Here is a 15,716-nt window from a genome sequence, read left to right as displayed (position 1 = left end):
GTTTACCGAAGTGGTTAACGTCTGAAACCTGCATTACTTCGGGCTTTCCTCCCACATTAAGCTGACACCCCGTGATATAACTGGAATACTGTTAAAAGCGGCGTATAAACCAAACTCACTCAGTCACTATCGTGTGTGAATACCCTAATGAAGATAATGAATCTGACAAGATTCGACGTGTCATGGACATCCTATGCAAATTGCTAATTGACCTCAATTTATCGTTTATTTCATCTCACTGAAAGACAATAGGTCAGTACATTTCAAAGGGGATGGTTGTTGTACATGACTATTGAATCATATACTGTACTTTTTGTCCTCGGATTGGTCTCCAGCAACCCATGCTTTTTGTAAGAGGCGACTATGCTTGTCGTAAGAGGCAACTGACGGGATCGGGTCATCAGGCTCGCTGACTTGGTTGATGCATGTCATCGTATCCCAATTTCGTAGATCGATGTTCTTGATGTAAATCACTGGATTGTCTGGTCAAGAGTCTATTATTTTCAGACCGCCGTCAAATTGCTGGACTATTGCTGTGTGCGGCGTTAAAAACAAACAAACAAAAACACTGCATGGTGGACAAACATTGAACAGTTGCGTAGTCGACATCATATTTACCACATGTGACACGTCGCTTGCCATCAACATTATGCGCGATGTAAGCTCAGGGAGGGATCAGGTTGGTATGTTCTTTTGGAGTTCTCACACCTTACTCGATCGAACTTACTTTTTGAATGAATATAGTTTAAGTGGCGGGTGTTACAGGTAGAGCAGGGCATCCTCACCGTTTTCACGAACACCTGGTGTCATCAATAATGTTCAGTGATTCCGGGGTAGAATAGCTCTTCAGCAACCCATGCTTGCCGTAAAAGGCGACTATGCTTGTCGTAAAAGGCGGCTAACGGGATCGGGTGGTCAGGTTCGCTGACTTGGTTGATACATGTCATCGATCTCAATTGCGTGGATCGATGCTCATGATGTAAATCACTTGATTGTCTGGTCCTGACTCGATTCCGGCGCAAAACAACAAACAAACAAACAAAATATTTCACTGATTCATTAATATAAATCTATTCATACCATTTTCACCACTATTTCACGCCCCATGAAATTTGTTTCAAGCCACAATCCAACTTGATGTGATGGTAGCGATAAACAAGTAACTGTGAAAAATAGCAAGAAAGACAAAAAACAATCTTGAGAGATTCTGAAATAGTTTACTGAATATTTTCGTTCAATATTTAGTAGTGTGTTGTTTACATGGTAAGACGGTCCTTCCATATTGCCCAAGAACTGGATTCAACCTGGAAAAAATGTATATAAATAAATTACATCTTTCTCTCCTTGAAACAGTTTCATAATGCTTGTAGTAAGAGGCGACTGACGGGATCGGGTGGTCAGGCTCGGTGACTTGGTCATCATAACCCAGTTGTGATCAATGCGCATGATGTCATTCACTGGATTGGTGAGGTACTAGAGGCTGCTTGTACTAGTCCGGAGTAATGCCAATTTTAAAGAGCTAGCCCACTGAGATACGCATAGACCATGCCGCAGTTGTAACATGAAAACCCCACTCAGACACAGCATACTAACTCCGAGCCAACCAGTCTGTGTTCTATCCCCTTAAGTCCGAGCGCCAGGCAGAGTAACAACAAGTTATAATCTTAAAAACAATCAGTAAACGCTCTGTCATTGCCAATGCCTTGTGCTTTTGGAGACCGTCATAGAGCGGCATGAACACTGATGTACGGTGTTAAGCCAACAAACAAACACGTTTTTATGCAAATTTTGAGTGGTGGCTGCTACCGGTAGAACAGGACATGGTTACCCTTTCGCAAACACCTGGTGTCATCACGGATTTTAAGTGATACATTCATTTAATTTTCATCACCATTTTGCCTTTTACGCCCAATGTAATCTTTTCGGCAGATAATCTAGATTGATTTTTTCGGATGATGTTGATGTTGTTGGAAATAGCTTAAGATATATATGTCTACGCTTATTCCATTACTTACTTTACCAAGCAGGTCTTTGCATTCTTGGGAGTCTAATTCTTCCACACACACCACGGAAGCTGTCACTCCAAACTAAGTTCTTCCTGGCCTCGGCTTTATTCTCCTCAATGTTGATACACCACATATTCCCTGAGCACCTGTTTAAACATAATATTATCGTATTGGCTGAATAAATTAAAACACTGGATTACATGTCACACATGATCTCACAAACAACCGCAGGAAAGCTTGCTGTGCCTATTAGGTCTCAAATGTTACCAACTTCTGGTGCCTTACAGTGTTTGATATGTATCAGCTTAGGTAACTATGCAGCAATGTTCATGGACTTTCCTTCTGTAGGACCTACGTACGTCATGGCTCTTCCTCATAGTAATTGACCCATGAAGATCCGGGGTAGTATAACTCTTCAGCAACCCAGGCTTGCCGTAAAAGGCGACTATGCTTGTCGTAAGAGGCGACTAACGGGATCGGGTGGTCAGGCTCGCTGACTTGGTTGATGCATGTCATCGTATCCCAATTGCCTGGATCGATGCTAACGCCATCAGTCACTGGATTGTCTTTGCCCGACTCCATTATTTACAAACTGCCGTCATATAGCTGGAATATTGCTGAGGGTGGCGTGAAGCAACAAACGAACAAGCCTAGGTTTAGACAACTGGGACAAGTTACACTCACCTTATTGCGAACATCTGGTTTCAATACTAGTTGCGTTTATTTATTTTAACACATGTATGAATCTAGTTGGAATCGTACTTAAAGGAGAGATTATGGAAAGGGTTTTGTTGAGTCCAACCACACACTCAGTCAGTCAATATGGTTTTACGCCGCTTTCAGCAATATTCCAGCAATATCACGGCGGAGGACACCAGAAATGGGCTTCTAACATTGTACCATGTCGGGAATCGCACCCGGGTCTTCGGGGTGACGAGCAAATGCTCTAACCACTAGGCTACCCGACCGCCCCTCCAACCACACAGAACTTTGGAAGGCATGAAGTATGGTGGCATCAAACATTTCATATTGACTTGATGTTAACATTCAAAATAGGAAACGGAAGATTTGTTTCAAATTGTAAGGAAACCTTGTCATACAATTCAGGAGCTTTGGTCCCTAATTACAACACTGAATATCGATGACGTTTTTTTAGAAAGACAACAGCAAGTCTAACTCACCTGTGCATGTAACATTATCTTAAAACAAATTAGTATTTTAAAATAATATATTTAATACTTGTACCATAATCCAGAAATGGTGATCCGGTAATGTTGTAAAAAGAAAAGCCATGTTAACGCCTGATAATTATCATTCTTTACCTAACTTAGAAGGTCTACATACCAGGTCTACATCTTATTATGCCACCTGATATTGACTGCCGAGTTAAGTGTTTCATGCATTAGCGTAGGGTAACAATTTTGAAACCATGATACATCTCTAGGACATCACGGTGAGTATTGCATGTTATGTATTTTGCCATTGATAAATGCCATTTTCAAGGTTATACCACCCAAAAGAGTTTTTGTACAACTTAAGAAGTAAATTTATGAAGCATTGCGTTGTTCTTTTCATAAGGCTCCTGAATGGACTAATCATCATGTCAATACCGTTTTCAAGGTTCTTACTATCTTACTATAAAACCCTTTGATATGTCATAACAATATATTTAATACTAACACTATTATCTTGAAATGGGGCTCCGGTTATGTTTAAGAAAAGCATTGATGATAAGCAGCTGATAATTATCATTCTTAACCTAATAATTATCCCTGTACTTCTGTAAATCATATGTGAAGAACTTACTTTGGTTTCAGTCCAGAGCAAGGTTGCCCGAATTTAGTGGGACATACATCACAGCAATTGCAGAGGTCTTTTACGTAGTTCCTTCTTCTGCATCCACTAGGCTTCACACATTTCTGAGCATTGCACGGTTGGCATCGTAAGCCATTGGTTTGGTCCACCAGTATCATTAGGACCACCACAGCTAGGAGGATATATCGCATTGCTGACTGTTCTTCCTTACGAATGTATGGGACAAAATAGCAGAAATAACAGAGTTATTCGACAGCTTCCCGTGTACTCTTTGATAAGTGAGAGTGGAGATACACTCACTTACTGCTGATCTTTAACTGTTGGTGATCAGTGTTAGACGGATCTATAGCAACCATACATTCATTGTATACAGTGTCGCTATTGCATCAAAGGAATACTTCCACCACGCCCACTATCATTGTTGTCACTATATATGTATTGACATGGGTGCGACGACACTCAAGCTCTAATCAAATGATCCAAGGGACGCAGATGTGTGCTTGCTTTGGAGCAGGACAAGGGCAATGCATACTTGTAATATCAGATCTCAGAATCGACTTTCTCTTCGGTGTAAATAGAGTTTTTAGCCGAGTGTGTTTTGGAATGGCAAATATTATATATTAACAATCGAAATTAAAACTGTATTATACGAGACCTTGGCGAGCGTAATACATATTTTGTATTTTTAATACATGGCATAAAATGGCTTCCTCCTTTTGGTCTCCGACTACGATTGCCGATGTTGAGAATTAACAGGGCCCGGAATTCATTCATACCAGCCAGTACCAGATTTTATATATAAGTGTTGTGATCAATAATTGTTGATAAATTATTCGCTAGTGCTATATTTAATGTTAATTATGTTTGTGATACTTGTATTTATTTAGTCTTTGAATGGTATTTATAAGTGATACGCTTAATGAAGAGCATGTATGTATGTATGATAAATTAAGAAGTTGACATCCATATATAATGATCTCTTTCTTAAGTATTTGTATGTGTGTTTGTCAATTATCGGAGATCTTGTGCTGATGTAACCTAAATTTCCTCAGTGAAGTGCTATCTTATCTTATCATACCTTATTAGTGATACGATAAGAATATAAAGTGTCAGTGAACCGCTCCACTAATGATATAGTGAGTGCTGATGTAACCAGCCTTGGCTGCAGATCGTCGCCATATCGCATAAATAATACCTATGTGACGTTCAAGTTAAACTCACCCACGGCTGATTACATAAGCACTATCCCATCAGGAAACCACCATCTTATCACTTCTGGAAAGTCAAGCAAATGTGTTTGAGGAATGTATAAAGCTTACTGCTTCGTGGCCTTATTTTCCCCCAGAATATTATAAATGAGATTATTGTACATGTGGCGGGTTATATTTATCTTCTTGGTGTATTTTGAAACAAGACTTTCAACTCTATATGACTCAATCTCCGATTTGGTTGTTGCATAGGACATGTCGTTGTTCTGTCAGTCTAATTGAGGAAAAGTCTGAATTTACTGATTATGAGAGAATTATTTAACATCATTAAGTCAAACCGTGGTTCCAAAGAAAATGCGCTTGAGGATCTTTCAGGTTAATTTAGAGACAAGGCACAAATACCTTTGCACGGGCATCGATATCACTCAAATCAGCTTAGTCGCATAAATATCATGACGGTTTGAATCAGGTAACATCTGTTTCACCGATGGAATGTTTCTCGCAAATGCAATTTCAGGGTGATCCAAAAGAGTTTCTTTACAATATAATTCAAGAAGTATGTTTTGCAGCTTTGCTTTGTTTTTTTTATGTGCTCCTGGATGACTTCCTTATAATTTTAATTCCGCTTTAAAGGACATTTGTTTAAAGTTCGTTTGTCATTTCGTTTGTCATGTAGTTATTTGATTTAATTGAGTAGATAAATATTTCCCTTGCAATGCATGAGTTGAAGTACCACTACCGCTGTTTTGCCCTTTCGTGCCCAGAAGAATCTGTTTCGTCGTATCATCGAGGCTTGTTGCGTTATATAGTTAAAGCACCTTTGCTGAATTTTCGGTATTGGATATACGGTGTGCTCAGCAATATTATGACGGATTGATTGGTGGATCCGGAGCAGTAACTATGCAGCAATATTCAAGGACTTTCCTTCTGTAGGACCTACGTACGCCATGGTTCTTCTTCATAGTAATTGACCCGTGACGAATAGGTCTGCAGCAACCCATTCTTGCCGTAAAAGGCGACTATGCTTGTCGTAAGAGGCGACTAACGGGATCGGGTGGTCAGGCTCGCTGACTTGGTTAATGCATGTCAGCGATCCCAGTTGCGTGGATCTATGCTCATGATGCTTAATTGTGTAATCATCTACTTTAGCCAAGCTCACTTCAGTATCTTAACAAACCCACAGTATAATCCTGTTGAGATGTATATCGCGAGCGTATCACGATCTCGTAAAATCATACCAGGACAATGGGGTCAGGCGCGATGACGTGGTTGATGCATGTCATCGTATTGTTGAGTGGGGCGTTAAACAACAAAGAAACAAACAAACAAACGAATGATATATCTGAAGGGGGTATCAGAACAAAGGCAGCAGTTCAACCTGGGCGGTTGATATCAGTCAACAGTATATGTAGTTGCTTGATGCCTCAACAGTAGAAAGAATTATATTGTGGAAATAATAAAAGAGACACGAGACACTTCTAATTTGTGTTTATTGTTAAAGGCGCAGCTTGCCGTTTGGTTAATCAGTCGCGTATGTCATATAATCCAATCACTGTGTGGCACTGGAAATACAAAAATACGTAATGCTTAAAAAATTAATTAAATTAGGATCCAATCAGCTTGTTACAATTTTCAAATCAGCCTTACCGTTCATCTAGCTTCATGACCAAAGTTTTGTCTGTTATTTCTTTTTCTCTGTGTGATATTGTTATTTATTACCTGTTGTTGTGTACATACAGGTATATGTAAACCTCTCATCACTTGGCTGAAGTTACTTCAGCTGGACAACAGTTTAAGAATCTACATCGAAATCACTTAATGCAATAAAACAGTAGCTGTATATTTACTGGCCAACTTCTGTGATGCCAATAAAACATTTTTATGCAACACCTTGCAGTTTCTTCAAACGTGTCTTGAAATATATTTCCATTAGAACTAAATAAGGATTGATACCATTGTGCGGTTTGAAATAGCTGAAGACAGACGTACTTTACGAGGCAGATTTAGGAATAAGGATTCTCCCACAAGGTGTCGCTGGAAGGTGTCGCCGAAGAACAAGTTTTTCCTTGCCTCGGCACAGTTCTTCTGTCGTTTGATGCACCAGAGATTCTTTTCGCACCTGATTCAAAATATAACTTGAACGTATTATTACTCGGAATAGGATGGTGGGGGACATAAGCATAGAACAATTAATACCAATATCACACGACAATGATGTAACAAGGTTACATTGGCTCGACTGTAAACTTAGGTAACAATCAACAAGGGGAAATAGTAAGAAATCTAATTCAGTACACCATATGTAATAATACAGTAAATTGATAATAAAAGGTTCATCCTTCCTATGTAAATGTTCGCGTTGATAAAAGTCGATAATAGTTTGCGTCCTCTTCTACTTAAAGGTTTTAATCTTTAATCTAATTAACATTTGCAATCATATCAAGAGTATCCTGGACGCAGTTTACTAAAACCATTTGTTCATTCATTTATGTTCTCATAACATTTTTTATCTATTAATCTAATACAAACAGCCTCTGTCTTGGGGTAATGAAGACATTTTCGTCGTCGACTTATTTACGATTTTGACATGTCTTAACGTACCATGACTCCCGCGGAATTCCGGATTAGAATAGGTCACAAGGGATATATTGCTTGTCGCGAATAATTGGATAGGGTACTCAGGCTAGGATACTTAGCGTTCTGTATTTAAACGTACAGCACGGTGTTGGTGGACCCATGCTTGCAAACAATATGACTAAATTGGACGGAATCCATCAATACCAATCTGACCTTATTGAAAAGGGAAAGGCCTAAGATAAAGAACTTACATATCTAAGAAAGGAAATGATACCTCTTTGAAATTGTGAGATAACACGTTTGTTAGTCCAGAGTAATAATATCTGTTATCATTTTTATTATTTTTCACCCTTGGTGGGCATAACTACTCGGAGATCATACAGTAATGTATGGTTATAACGAACTCAAATGGACTACTAATTTCAGTTCGTTATAACCGTAGTTCGTTATAAGAATATATACAGCATAACTACAGCAAATAGTCGGGACCAAAACAGTAAGTTCGATATATCCGTAAGTTCGTTATAAGCGTGTTCGTTATAACCGTAGTTTACTGTATGTGAAGAACTCACTTTGGTGTCAATCCAGAGCAGGGTTTTCCGTTTTTAGTGGGACAAACATTGCAGCATTTACACCTGTCCTTTATTAAATACTTTTTTGCGCATCCTTTAGGCCTTGCACATTTATTGCGGGAACACTTTGGACAGACGAGGCCATTGACGTGTTCCACCAACAGGACACCGACAATAACAACCATATAGTTTACATTTGATGTATATTAAATTAAAATTTTAAAAAACAACGTTATCTCACTTTAGAAATACTGTTCGGAAATCTCATAATGTTCCATTTCATTTATCCCCGCTTCACATTAAAACGCATTAGTGCGCCGAAATGAGACTGTCAACTGCCTTGTGCTAATAGCTAAATGGTCATAGTTAATTCTACAATAATGAATTCTACAAAGTAGCATATACAAAAAGAATGAAATCACCTGTTAACCATGAGGATATCATCTAGAATTGCGAAAGCGTATTTAAAATAGGTGAGGAGGAATGAGCAAGACAAGAAGGAGCTCGTTCCAGCGACCTGCCGAGAAACATCTTCCTTCTTACTTTAACTCTGTGTGTGGCCCTACTGAACATTCATGGCTGATAATGCCAGCGACAATATTAACAGCGTACAAGATCCTTTCTTCACCGAATATTATAAGGTATAATATCTTATCTGAAGTTACGTCCTTTGTGACAACGATACCGAATTACCTTGTCTGGAATCGCAGCAATTCGCAGAGATGTCTGTGGAACTGGACACGATATTGTGCAATGCTAATCATATGGATGGCAGTCGTCATTTTTACTGCTGGCTTAAACATGTAAAGCAGTTTTTCTTCATATTAGTGTAAAGAGATTGTATATATGCATGCACTATTTTTATCAATATTACCAGGTAAAAGTGATCTCGTTTATGTGTTAATGTCACCTTATAAAGATTCCTAGTTGGTGATTCATTGCATTCGGGTGAATTATAGAAAATTCGTTCTCAACGTACAACCTTTTTATGATTACACATATTCTGACCCGTAAAGATGCGGGATAGAATACGTCTTCAGCAACCAAGGCTTGCCGCAAAAGGCGACTGTACTTGGCGTAAGAGGCGACTAACGGGATCGGGTGGTCAGCCTCGCTGACTTCGTTGATGCATGTCATCGTATCCCAATTGGGGGGATCGATGATCATGATGTCACTCACTGGATTGTCTGGTCCGGACTCATTTATTTCAAGACCGACGGCATATAGCTGAAATATTGCTGAGTTGGGCGTTAAGCAACAGACAAACAAACAAACACATTAACTGAATTGGACTGGTAAACCTGCACAATTTATGCTTATGATGCTTTCAAAAACTTAAAATATTATGAAAATGAAACAATGGCGTTGTGCCTGCCGACCGATTGATATTGCTGATAGGTTTCTGGTGTACCCAATCATAGGTTTCTGGCTTGCCAAAGGGACGCAACTCTGCACAGAAAATAGCGGCGCCTTAGACGACTGGGCCACCCGTGCCCCCAGATTTCATGTGGAAACAAGTAGCTCAAACAATCCGCGAAGGAAGGCGAGGAACGACCCAGAGACTATGTTGCGATCATCTCCCACGCCGATAATACTGAGAATAATAAAAAAATTATTTAGATATGATAAATAGGGTTTCACTTCTTTCGTAAAATAGTGTTTCGTTTTGGTTGTTGTTACATGTAATGTGGGAAATAGATGGCTATTAGTGTATGATCAGTAGACTTTGATAAAGTAGGGACGATTGATGCCTTTACAGTAAACTTATCTCTACTTTGTCACCCGGCAACATCTAAGTAATGCTATCAAACAATTCATGATCAGTAGACTTGGATGTCTCACGTAAACGGCAGTGCTATAGCAATGGCATATCACCAAGGTCGAAACGACCCGGCTCCATTATTTACAGACCGCCGTCATATAGCTGGAATATTGCTGAGGGTGGCGTGAAGCAACAAACGAACAAGCTTAAGTTTAGACAACTGGGACAAGTTACACTCACCTTATTGCGAACATCTGGTATCAATACTATCAAGACTCGATTATTTACAGACCACCGTCATGTAGCTGGAATATTGCTGAGTGCGGCGTAAAACAACCAACCAACCAACCTTGATCACCCAACATTTTAAAGTTTCATCTTCGAGTACAACTACAAGAAGTAACTTTTCAGTTTGTATATATATATCAAAGGAGTATACCATTATTTCCAGATGTACAAACTTAACGACGCGGGAGACGACATCGAGCTAGTTTCTACCCTGAAATCGTGGAAGAGAGCTCCTTACTCTACTCGCCAGTCTACTTATAAATAGGGGTGTGGTCAAGGTCCAGCCTCCACGGACAGCAACCCATATGTGCCTTTTTGGAACGTTGAGGGACTTAAACATAAGTTCCATACATCCTTTATAGATTTTGTGAAATCATTCAGTGTTATAGGTCTTATTGAAACTTGGGCGTGTATTGAGGACACCTTTAACATTCCTAATTTTACACAGTTTAGTCAGGTGAGAAAAAAATCCCCTGGTGCATTTCGCAATTCTGGTGGAATATCAGTTTTTGTTAAGAACAATATTTTAAATCTCATGACAATGTTGACAAGCTGTTGCAATGATATAATGTGGTTGAACATTCAATTTCCAGATTTAGTTTCAGTGTTGTATTTTGGTATTGTTTACTATTCACCTGCAGGATCGAGTACACACGCTGACGAACAAATATTTTACTTACTGGAAGACAACATTGCAAATTTTCGATTGAATGATCCGAACTGTCATATAATTATACTAGGTGACTTCAACGCTAGGACTGGCAATGGTGTTAACTCTGATGTTATTGAAAGTGATGACCCAACCCATCTCCAAATCGACGATGATATGAACTATCAAAGTGATGATAACTTTGAACCACGTGTGTCTCAAGACTGTATGATAAACAAAAGAGGTTATGATTTGTTGAAATTTTGTAAAGATAATAGTCTTAAAATATGTAATGGTCGTCTTTTTTATGATAAAGGTATTGGTAAAATTACATGTATAGCAAACAACGGACAGTGTCGTTGATTACGTTTTATGTACAAATAACTCATTCCAGTTGTTTGCTGGCTTTGATGTTGGTAACCAGGTTGAATCTTCATATTTACCTATTGTTTATTCACTTTCTTTTAATGAAGATAAAAGCAACTCTGATGAAGACAATATTCTGATTCCAAAAATTAAATATGATTGGAGAACTGAAGGTAAAGATTTATTTGTCTCGAGATGGAATGATGTCTCTTCTGCAGTTATAGATCAATTTTATTTGTTTGTAAACAATGGTGATTTATCCGAAGCCCTAAGTTTGTTTCATTCAATAATGCAGTCTTGTGCTCATCACTGTAAGACGGTTGTTTCTACTGGTTGTCATCTTGGCAAGGGAGGTAATTGGTGGGATAGGGATATGTGATATGGCTCGTCGTGAGGCTCGTCGATTTCTCCGTGCTTTTCATGCGACTAACAGTACTGTAGTATTGATAGACAGCGGTACACGGAGGCGTGGTCGTTATATAAACAACTTTGTTCGTCTAAACGGTTTCTTGAGTTTCAAAATTATGTTGACAACCTGAATAGTGCTATAGAGGAAAGAAATAGCAAACTATTCTGGAAAACTCTAAAACAAAAGACATACGTGGGATTTATTCATATTAAGCCCTCCGAGTGGATTGATTATTTTCATGATCTCTTCAAAGGGGTTCAAACTTCCCAGACTGAAGTTGAGTTCTATGATGTTGTAAAATCTTATGTTGATTCTATTGATAAAAATTGTGTTTTATCAACTGTAGATGATGACTTCCTTGTCAAGGAAATATCTATCCAGGAGGTTACTGATGTTAAATCTGGTATGCAGTCTGGTAAAGCCCCAGGTTTCAGTGGTATTAGTATAGAGTCTTTCAAGAATGCCCCAGAACAGTGTAATACTATATATATGCTACAGTTTCTGTTTAATGCAATTTTATATTCGGGCACGTATCCGTCTGACTGGACGTTAGGTGTTTATATTACCCTTGCATAAGAAGGGCAGTTCTAGTCTACCAGCTAACTATCGTCCTATTACATTATTGGAAGTTTCTGGGAAGATTCTTGCTAAAGTTGTTAGTAAAAGGTTGTATAGATGGGCAGAGCAGGAACAGTTTTTTCACTCCGGAACAAGCAGGTTTTAGACGTGGATTCCAAACTACTGATAATATCTTTATTTTACACACATTTATCAATAAATATCTCTCGTTGTAAAAGGGTCGCCTTTATTGTGCCTTCATTGACCTGAAAGCAGCTTTTGATTCTGTAGACAGGACAAGTCTTTTATTCAAACCCTGGTCTGGTAATGTTAAAGGCATGTATAATTTATTAAGAAATATGTATGAAAAAGTAAAGTCATGTGTCTCGCTTGAAAAGGTTTACACTCCATTCTTTGATTGTGTATTTGGCGTACGTCAAGGGTGCCAGTTATCGCCCTTTTTGTTTTCTTTCTTTATCAATGATTTGGTGAAATTTCTAGCCCTAGACGGTCAAAGATGTATAAGTTTAGACTTTATTGAGTTGTTTATTTTGCTTTTCGCAGACGACATTTTGTTTGACAGTACACCATTGGGATTGCAAATGAGAATTAACAAACTAGATTCCTATTGTCAGAAATGGAAGCTTAAAATAAATACTGATAACAGTAAAGTTATTGTATTTAGAAAAGCTGGCAGATTGAGGAAATATGAGAAATTTTATTTGGGTAGAGAAAACCTAGAAATCGTTAAATCGTATAAATACTTGGGCGTTCATTTTTTTAGTTCTGGCAGTTGGTATATTACACAGAAAATATTAGCTGAACAGGCATGGAAAGTGTTATCATTAACTAGATCATCAATTAAGGATTTTTATAGTTTACCACTTAAGGTATTATTGCATATTTTTTATGTAAAATTTGTACCTATTTTGCTATATTGAGCCGAAGTTTGGGGTTTTCACTCTTCGCTTAATATTCTTCATGTTCAGCATAAGTTTTGTAAACAAATACTAAGACTTTCTGTCTCGACTCCGAACATTGTAGCTCGTGGTGAGCTTGGCAGGTACTCTTTGTATGTCAATAAACACATTAAGATAGTTTAATATTGGATGAGGTGCATAAGTCAAAGGGAAAATATAATATTGTACAATGTATATAGATATCAGTATAGTTTAGCAGAGAAAAATACAGATTGCTGGGCACTAAAAGTAATAAACTATCGTTCACTTATGGTTTTGGACAGGTATGGATGGAGCAGCGTGTTGTCAATGTCCAACAATTTCTAGTCGAGTTTAAACAAAGATGTATTGACATTGGCGTTCAAAATTGGCTATCAGACCTTGGTAAAAATTCTAAACTTGAAATGTACAGACAAATTAAGGTGCAGTTAAGCGAAGAAGATTATTTCAATGTAATTAATGTAAAAGCTTATTGCATAGGGTTATGCAAGTTCCGCTGTTCCAACCACGACCTAATGACTGAGTACGGTCGACGTCTCAAACTTGACCGTAAGAATCGCCTTTGTCCCTTTTGTGTAATACCTAATATTGAATGAGAACCACATTTTTGTCTTGAATGTCCATTTTATCAGGACTTAAGAGAAAGTCTTATTCTAGAATTTTATTATAAATTCCCATCGAACAATAAGCTTATTTTATTATTCACATCACGGAAAATCACGGTCATAAATAATTTAGCTAAATTGATCTTTTTAGCTTTGAAGAAACGTAGTAAATATTTTGCATAATATGGATGTCTATCATTTAATATTTGCATAAACAGAAACTGTAATCATATTATATGGCGCTTCATCACTTATTATGTCAAGTTTCATGTTTTATGGGCCGGTGGCCCCTCTACCGTAATAAACACACTCTTTATTTCCATACTCAAATGGTTGACTGCTTTTCGGATAGATAGGTAGTAAGTGAAAGAGTGTGTAGGGTTTAACGCCGATTTTAACAGTATTCCAGTTATATCACGGCGCGTCAGCTTAATGTGGGAGGAAAGCCCGAAGTGATGCAGGTCTCAGACCTTTACCACTTCAGTGAAACCCACGAGCACAGGTATGGTGCTAACAAACCTAGAAACATAATCGGGGCGAACCAGGATTCGAACCCACAACCATAGGTTTCTGGCTTGCCTAAGGGGCACACCTCTGCACAGCGAATAGACGACTGGGCCATCCGTGCCCTGGGATAGATAGGTAATATATATGGTGCCATAAGTGACAGGCGTCACTGAGCACCTAGATATTTGATGAATACCCCACTCAGACACAACATACTTCGAGTCGACCAGTCCTTGATTTTTCACATTGAAGCCTAGCGCCACGTAGGGCAACAAATAACGCGGCCAAGGGATTGATCCACCGACCCTCCGGTCTCCGGGAAGACACTCTCCACTAGACCACGGAGGCGGTTCCCGTTCTACAGACAGGTTACGAATCTTTAAAGTCGCCGCCCATCATCTACTTCTAAGACCAGATGGAAAATATCAGCAACAATTATACAGTCATAATACATGATTTGAAATGTATATCGGTTATAAAATCAATACTACCTTTTCTAATGGCAAATGTTAATGTCTTCGTCAATTTGGTTGCTTGCAATTATGCGCGGTATAATGACCTGGCGTCACTGTAGGTTGACGTTGGCTTCGAGACCAATGTACAAATGGATGCTCGTCAAATGAAGCTGCGGAACATTATCATAAAAAATGGATTATATTTGTTCATGAAGGATTCACCATGTTTAGAAAAGTGCGTTTTAATTTTCGTTTCTTCTCATGTTTACAGTCAGTTGATCATGACTTTAACGTCAGACACTCGTTCATGTAGGCATAACGACCATGCAATGATTCTTGCTATACAAATGCTGAGAGATCAGCTGTTTCACTACATAAAGGCTTACAGAAACCACGGCAAATGTGTCACGCATACAATTGAATCCTGACAAAAGTAATCGATCACGTCTGTGAAATGGCCAAATGATAACGCCTACAGAGAATATAATTAAGTTGCAGGTTTGTGATGATTTCGAGCTAGCCCCTTCTGCATTCACTTGATAGCAACAGGATGGAGCCCTGTACACCTTCAGTATGACTATTACATGACAACATTTTCGTGCATTTAGGGTTTGAATAGTCATATATATTTTATAATAAAACATATAACTGAAATTTATTGTTTTTCCTCGTGCAGTAATGGAGTTCAAATAAATAGAAGCGTAAAAAATCACCTGCTGATTACCCTCGCTAAACACGATCCCTGGTTTCTGTAAACTCGGTCAAGGTAACATAACCAATACGGGGTTCTTATTGGCTGAATTGCAGGTTTGATTGACGTTGTCCATCAGTCTGTTTCGTGAGGGAATATGTGGATTTGTCTCTAAGTTGGCATAGTCACGTTTGAGCCAAAGTGTCAGGAATGAAACACGTAGACGTGATGTAGCCGATTTCACCATATTTTTCTTTTCCATCAGCAATTTCCATATGCTGACTTGCAT

The 15,716-nt window shown here is 38.5% G+C and overlaps 1 long non-coding RNA gene across 1 annotated transcript; it reads right to left on the bottom strand.

Annotated features, from left to right (window-relative positions):
- Positions 1 to 1,197: 1,197 nt before the first annotated feature.
- On the bottom strand, positions 1,198 to 4,172 carry LOC139445923 (uncharacterized). Its single transcript, XR_011651895.1, has 3 exons — positions 3,813 to 4,172; positions 2,016 to 2,152; positions 1,198 to 1,304 (listed from the first exon to the last, which is right to left on the bottom strand). It is a non-coding gene; the product is annotated as an uncharacterized lncRNA (long non-coding RNA).
- Positions 4,173 to 15,716: the final 11,544 nt, after the last annotated feature.

The sequence above is a fragment of the Haliotis cracherodii genome, unplaced genomic scaffold (assembly GCF_022045235.1).
Source record: "Haliotis cracherodii isolate W230 unplaced genomic scaffold, xgHalCrac1.p SCAF_6, whole genome shotgun sequence".
NCBI classification, from domain to species: domain Eukaryota; kingdom Metazoa; phylum Mollusca; class Gastropoda; order Lepetellida; family Haliotidae; genus Haliotis; species Haliotis cracherodii.
The sequence above is the reverse complement of the archived record's forward strand: the minus strand, read 5'-3'. Positions and strand labels throughout refer to the sequence as shown.